This window comes from Lygodium microphyllum, chromosome 16 (assembly GCF_053477565.2).
Source record: "Lygodium microphyllum isolate KBCC chromosome 16, Lygodium_microphyllum_v1.1.10, whole genome shotgun sequence".
Lineage (NCBI taxonomy): Eukaryota > Viridiplantae > Streptophyta > Polypodiopsida > Schizaeales > Lygodiaceae > Lygodium > Lygodium microphyllum.
In genome coordinates this window covers 34,148,044-34,156,352 of record NC_141150.1, presented here as the reverse complement: position 1 = coordinate 34,156,352, position 8,309 = coordinate 34,148,044, and positions in this window count along the sequence as shown.

Genomic DNA, 8,309 nt, shown 5'->3' with positions numbered 1-8,309 from the left:
GCAGAATGGATGGAGGATGCAAGGAAAATGGAAAAACCAGGATTTGTGGAGACTGGTGATGATACTGCACATCCTATTGTGCAGATTGGAAAAATTCCCTTGTCTATGCAGGATGGGAAAAAGAAATACCTGTCCGATGTATTTCATGTCCCAAATATCACCAAGAATCTGGTTTCTGTCGGTCAAATGGTTGAGCAGGGCTTGCAGATCAGATTTAATCCTCATGGATGCTTTGTTGAGGATATGAAAAATAAAGGTCGCTTGATAGCAAAAGGAAAGAAGAAGGGCAGAATGTTTGCATTGGATGCAGACATGCCTGAATTGAGTGCAGCAATGTTTGCACATGGGACCGGTGTAGTTGCAGATATTGATATCTGGCATAAACGCATTGGTCATGTTAATGTACAGCGACTTAAATCAATGCAGGCCCAAAACATTGTTGCAGGATTGCCTAAGTTCAAGGTTGCAGAAATGCATAAGGTATGTGAAGCCGGTCAGTTTGGAAAACAGGCAAGGAAACCATTTCCTAGACATGTTCAAGAGAGTGAGAAGCCATTGGAATTAATCCACTCTGATGTGTGGACTACTAAAGCTGCATCTCTTGGAGGCTGTCATTATTTTGTCACTTTTATTGATGACTATAGCAGAAAAGTTTGGGTGTATTTTATGAAAAAGAAAAGTGAAGTTTTTGGGCATTTCAAAACTCTTAAAGCTATGGCTGAAAAAGAAACAGGTCTGCAAATAAAATGCCTAAGGTCAGATGGTGGGGGAGAGTACCTCTCAAATGAGTTTGCAAGGTTCTTGTAGGAGCATGGCATAAAGCAGCAATATTCATGCAGTTATACCCCACAACAAAATGGAATTGCAGAAAGGAAAAACAGGCATATTGGAGAGGTATCTCGTGCCATGCTCAATGAAAAAGACTTGCCAGATTTTTATTGGGCTGAAGCAGTTGCTACAGCAGTCTACATAATGAACAGGACTCCACTGCAGCAATACATGGAATGACTCCAGAGGAGAGGTATACTGGTAGGAAACCAGATATTTCTCATTTGAAAATTTTTGGTTGCATTGCCTATGTACATGTGCCAGATGAGCTGAGATCCAAGTTGGATCCAAAAGCTGAGAAGTGCATCTTTATTGGTTACTCTCTGCAGCAAAAATGGTATAGATGCTATAACCCTTCTACTCGTAAGTTTACAGTGAGCAGAGATGTTGTTTTTGATGAGATGAGTAGCTGGTATAAACCAGTAAATGTGATTGATGATGTAGATGCACAAAATGGTAATGCTGCACAAAATTCACAGCAGCAGTCACAAAATATTAGTGGACCTGGAGCATCTTCTAGCAGTGGTTCACATTCTTCGCCATGGACAGGCAGATTGAGATCAGGAGAATCTTCTCAAAGCAGTGCAGATGGTGGTGTGCAGGTATCACGAAAAGAAAAAGAGAAGGTTGATCAGCCCATGTTTGATGTGAATGCAGGTCACTCTTATGTGGATGGTGAATCCAATGGCTCAAAACAGAGCATTGATGATGAGTTGGGTATTCCTTCTATTGTTACACCTGGAGTAAGGAAGACCAGGGATGTTTTGAGAGCACCTGGGAGTGAACCTACTTTGCGCAGGTCTACGAGAGCTAGGTATCCTGTGGATAGGCTGAAATATGATGGATTTACAGCCATTCACTATGCATATATGGTCAAAGTGATACATGAACCAGAACCCACATCTTTTGAGCAAGCCATGGGAAAAGAAAAATGGGAGAAAGCCATGGATGAAGAAATGGATGCCTTGGAAGCAAATGCTACATGGAAATTGGTACCTTTGCCTAAAGGTAAGAATGCAATTGGCTGTAAGTGGGTTTATAAGGTGAAGCACAATGCTGATGGTTCTGTGAACAGATACAAGGCAAGATTACTAGTCAAGGGGTATGCACAAACATATGGCATTGACTATGAAGAAACATTCAGTCCGGTTGCAAGGATGGCAACCGTAAGAGCAGTCATTGCTATGGCTGCATCAAAGGGATGGTCTTTACATCAGATGGATGTAAAGAATGCCTTCTTGCATGGTGATTTGCAAGAAGAGGTCTATATGGAGCAGCCACCAGGTTATGTGCATGATGTTCATCCTCAGTTTGTTTGCAGGTTGAAGAAAGCCTTGTATGGCTTGAAGCAAGCACCTAGAGCATGGTCTGACAAGATAGGACAGTATCTTGTCACTATTGGCTTTCAGATTTCCAAGGCAGATTTCTCACTTTATGTGAGAAAAACAGAGAAAGGTATTATGCTACTTGTCATTTATGTTGATGATTTGATTATGACAGGTGACAGTGATGAAGACATCCTTCATGTGAAAATGCTATTGAAGCAGAAGTTTGAGATGAAGGACTTGGGAGAGCTGCGTTATTTCTTGGGCATTGAGGTGATTAGATCACCAAGTGGGATACAGCTCTTGCAGAGACAGTATGGATTGGACATGCTGTCCAAATATGGGATGACAGGTTGTAAGCCTATTTCAATTCCTTTGGAGCAGAATGTGAAGCTGAGCGCAGATGCAGGTGAGCTTCTGGAAGACCCTACTATGTACAGACGCATAGTAGGAAGCTTGATTTATATGACTATTACCAGGCCAGATTTGAGCTATGCTGTTGGATTGGTAAGTCAATTTATGCAGGCTCCAAGGAAATCGCATTTGGATGCGGCTAGACGCATACTCAGGTATGTGAAGTCCACATTACAGTATGGACTATTTTATGAGACTGGGGTTCAGATACAGTTGCATGGATACACTGATGCTGATTGGGCTGGTAGTATTTCTGATAGACGATCTACCAGTGGATATGTGTTCTCTTTTGGGAGTGCTGCAGTCACTTGGAGCAGCAAGAAACAGCCTACAGTTGCCTTGTCGAGCACAGAGGCTGAGTACAGGGGTGCAGCAATGGCTGCATGTGAGGTAGCTTGGTTGCATAAGCTACTTTATGATATGCATCAGTCTACAGATGGACCAGTTGTCATTTATTGTGACAACATGAGTAGTATACACTTGGCAAATAACCCAGTCTATCATGCTAGAACAAAGCACATTGAGGTGCATTATCACTATGTGCGGGAGAGGGTTTTACTAGGTCTTATTGATCTAGTTTATGTCAGCACAGAGGATCAGGTAGCTGACATATTCACGAAGGCATTGGGCGCAGAGAAGTTACGCAAGTTCAGAGACCTGCTTGGTGTGCAGGAATTGGGATTGAGCTCGAGGGGGAGTGTTGAGATATCGAGCTCCACTCGTGATATGCCAGGGTGACCGTTGTGCATTTATGTCACCGACTTGTCAGTTGTAGATGCGGTTGGTACACCGCCCATGAATAATAGCTACATGATAGCTATCCTTATCTACTCTAGTTCGTGGCTCAGTTAGTATGCCACCTTAGTTAGTTGAGTTTGGTTTGAGACCCATATAGAGGGTTATTCTATTTTCTTTGTACTGGAGTTCTTTTGGCTTACACAAGTAAGAAGAGGAAAACTGTTTTCAGCCTCCACCCTTGTGTGTCTTTCCCCATTGTGCAAGCAAGAAAGCTTCAAGCGAGACTCCTTCCTTCTCTCCCACAATCTTGACAATACTCTGTCAAAGATGTATAGCACAAATACACAAGCCAGGAAAATGCAGCTCAAGCAAGAGTTGCACAATGTGCAAAGAGAAAATATGAGCATCAATGACTACCACATGAAGGTGAAGAAGATTGCAGATGCACTTGCTTCCATTGGGTCGCCAGTGGAAGATGATGATTTAGTTTCCCTGACCTTGAATGGTCTAGGAAAGGATTATGCACAGTTTCGGACATCCATTTCAGTTCGTGAAAGATTTCCTGATTTTGAGGTGTTGATTGCTCTTCTAATTTCTGAGGAGCAGAGAAATGGTGGTGCATCTTCTTCAGGAGGAACTTCAAAAGAAGCTGTCTTCTACTCAAATGCTGGAAGAGGTAGAGGCAGAGGTAGAGGAGGCCGATTTGGAGGCCGTGGTAGAAATCAGAATATGCAGCAAACTCAAGAAAACCAGTCCTATGGAGGAGGACGTGGTAACTCTAGAGGCAGGGGGAGCCAAAGAGGTCGTGGTGGATGGCAAAGAGGCCAAAATGCAAACAGTAATGTTGAATGCTACTATTGTGGTAAAATGGGTCATATGGCTAAAGACTGCTATAAAAAGCAGAATGACATCATGAATGGAAAACTGCAACAAGGGAATTATGCATCTTCTAGCAGACAGGGTGATGACAGAAATGAGCATTTGTTCATGGTGCAGCACATGAACAATTCTGTGACAAGTGCAGAAGAAAGCAATGGTGTATGGTACGTTGACTCAGGTGCATCAAACCACATGACAGGTCATGCAGAATGGATGGAGGATGCAAGGAAAATGGAAAAACCAGGATTTGTGGAGACTGGTGATGATACTGCACATCCGATTGTGCAGATTGGAAAAATTCTTTTGTCTATGCAGGATGGGAAAAAGAAATACCTGTCCGATGTATTTCATGTCCCGAATATCACCAAGAATCTGGTTTCTGTTGGTCAAATGGTTGAACAGGGCTTGCAGGTCAGATTTAATCCTCATGGATGCTTTGTTGAGGATATGAAAAATAAAGGTCGCTTGATAGCAAAAGGAAAGAAGAATGGCAGAATGTTTACATTGGATGCAGACATGCCTGAATTGAGTGCAGCAATGTTTGCACATGGGACCGGTGTAGTTGCAGATATTGATATCTGGCATAAACGCATTGGTCATGTTAATGTACAGCGACTTAAATCAATGCAGGCCCAAAACATTGTTGCAGGATTGCCTAAGTTCAAGGTTGCAGAAATGCATAAGGTATGTGAAGCCTGTCAGTTTGGAAAACAGGCAAGGAAACCATTTCCTAGACATGTTCAAGAGAGTAAGAAGCCATTGGAATTAATCCACTCTGATGTGTGGACAACTAAAGCTGCATCTCTTGGAGGCTGTCATTATTTTGTCACTTTTATTGATGACTATAGCAGAAAAGTTTGGGTGTATTTTATGAAAAAGAAAAGTGAAGTTTTTGGGCATTTCAAAACTCTTAAAGCTATGGTTGAAAAAGAAACAGGTCTGCAGATAAAATGCCTAAGGTCAGATGGAGGGGGAGAGTATCTCTCAAATGAGTTTGCAAGGTTCCTGCAGGAGCATGGCATAAAGCAGCAATATTCATGCAGTCATACTCCACAACAAAATGGAATTGCAGAAAGAAAAAACAGGCATATTGGAGAGGTATCTCGTGCCATGCTCAATGAAAAAGACTTGCCAGATTTTTATTGGGCTGAAGCAGTTGCTACAGCAGTCTACATAATGAACAGGACTCCACTGCAGCAATACATGGAATGACTCCAGAGGAGAGGTATACTGGTAGGAAACCAGATATTTCTCATTTGAAAATTTTTGGTTGCATTGCCTATGTACATGTGCCAGATGAGCTGAGATCCAAGTTGGATCCAAAAGCTGAGAAGTGCATCTTTATTGGTTACTCTCTGCAGCAAAAAGGGTATAGATGCTATAACCCTTCTACTCGTAAGTTTACAGTGAGCAGAGATGTTGTTTTTTATGAGATGAGTAGCTGGTATAAACCAGTAAATGTGATTGATGATGTAGATGCACAAAATGGTAATGCTGCACAGAATTCACAGCAGCAGTCACAAAATATTAGTGGACCTGGAGCGTCCTCTAGCAGTGGTTCACATTCTTCGCCATGGACAGGCAGATTGAGATCAGGAGAATCTTCTCAAAGTAATGCAGATAGTGGTATGTAGGTATCACGAAAAGGAAAAGAGAAGGTTGATCAGCCCATGTTTGATGTGAATGCAGGTCACTCTTATGTGGATGGTGAATCCAGTGGCTCAGAACAGAGCATTGATGATGAGTTGGGTATTCCTTCTATTGTTACACCTGGAGTAAGGAAGACCAGGGATGTTTTGAGAGCACCTGGGAGTGAACCTACTTTGCGCAGGTCTACGAGAGCTAGGTATCCTGTGGATAGGCTGAAATATGATGGATTTACAGCCATTCACTATGCATATATGGTTAAAGTGATACAGGAACCAGAACCCACTTCTTTTGAGGAAGCCATGGGAAAAGAAAAATGGGAGAAAGCCATGGATGAAGAAATGGATGCCTTGGAAGCAAATGCTACATGGGAATTGGTACCTTTGCCTAAAGGTAAAAATGCAATTGGCTGTAAGTGGGTTTATAAGGTGAAGCACAATGTAGATGGTTCTGTGAATAGATACAAGGCAAGATTAGTAGTCAAGGGGTATGCACAAACATATGGCATTGACTATGAAGAAACATTCAGTCCGGTTGCAAGGATGGCAACCGTAAGAGCAGTCATTGCTATGGCTGCATCAAAGGGATGGTCTTTACATCAGATGGATGTAAAGAATGCCTTCTTGCATGGTGATTTGCAAGAAGAGGTCTATATGGAGCAGCCACCAGGTTATGTGCATGCTGTTCATCCTGAGTTTGTTTGCAGATTGAAGAAAGCCTTGTATGGCTTGAAGCAAGCACCTAGAGCATGGTCTGACAAGATAGGACAGTATCTTGTCACTATTGGCTTTCAGATTTCCAAGGCAGATTTCTCACTTTATGTGAGAAAAACAGAGAAAGGTATTATGCTACTTGTCATTTATGTTGATGATTTGATTATGACAGGTGACAGTGATGAAGACATCCTTCATGTGAAAATGCTATTGAAGCAGAAGTTTGAGATGAAGGATTTGGGAGAGCTGCGTTATTTCTTGGGCATTGAGGTGATTAGATCACCAAGTGGGATACAGCTCTTGCAGAGGCAGTATGGATTGGACATGCTGTCCAAATATGGGATGACAGGTTGTAAGCCTATTTCAGTTCCTTTGGAGCAGAATGTGAAGCTGAGCGCAGATGCAGGTGAGCTTCTGGAAGACCCTACTATGTACAGATGCATAGTAGGAAGCTTGATTTATATGACTATTACCAGGCCAGATTTGAGCTATGCTGTTGGATTGGTAAGTCAGTTTATGCAGGCTCCAAGGAAATCGCATTTGGATGCGGCTAGACGCATACTCAGGTATGTGAAGTCCACATTACAGTATGGACTATTTTATGAGACTGGGGTTCAGATACAGTTGCATGGATACACTGATGCTGATTGGGCTGGTAGTATTTCTGATAGACGATCTACCAGTGGATATGTGTTCTCTTTTGGGAGTGCTGCAGTCACTTGGAGCAGCAAGAAACAGCCTACAGTTGCCTTGTCGAGCACAGAGGCTGAGTACAGGGGTGCAGCAATGGCTGCATGTGAGGTAGCTTGGTTGCATAAGCTACTTTATGATATGCATCAGTCTACAGATGGACCAGTTGTCATTTATTGTGACAACATGAGTAGTATACACTTGGCAAATAACCCAGTCTATCATGCTAGAACAAAGCACATTGAGGTGCATTATCACTATGTGCGGGAGAGGGTTTTACTAGGTCTTATTGATCTAGTTTATGTCAGCACAGAGGATCAGGTAGCTGACATATTCACGAAGGCATTGGGCGCAGAGAAGTTACGCAAGTTCAGAGACCTGCTTGGTGTGCAGGAATTGGGATTGAGCTCGAGGGGGAGTGTTGAGATATCGAGCTCCACTCGTGATATGCCAGGGTGACCGTTGTGCATTTATGTCACCGACTTGTCAGTTGTAGATGCGGTTGGTACACCGCCCATGAATAATAGCTACATGATAGCTATCCTTATCTACTCTAGTTCGTGGCTCAGTTAGTATGCCACCTTAGTTAGTTGAGTTTGGTTTGAGACCCATATAGAGGGTTCTTCTATTTTCTTTGTACTTGAGTTCTTTTGGCTTACACAAGTAAGAAGAGGAAAACTGTTTTCAGCCTCCACCCTTGTGTGTCTTCCCCCATTGTGCAAGCAAGAAAGCTTCAAGCGAGACTCCTTCCTTCTCTCCCACAATCTTGACACAAAGATCCTACCCACATTCACGGAATGTTAGGGTTAGCTAAACGCTCGTGTAAGATTGATCTAGGGTTCTTACCCTAATGACCGGATGGCCAAGTGCTAGATTTTCACAAGGAAATTAGGAACTCTAGGGCCAAAGTGTTATCAGTCTAGTAGGGTTAGGGTTGAATTGGGTCAATAGGACTCCCAAACCCTATATCTTGGTCAAAGGTATTCTTGGCCAAGGAATACCGTGTGATAGGAGAAGTAATCCCACAAGTTAGATGTGACACCTATCTCATGCAACAAGTTGCAACGTCGCATGG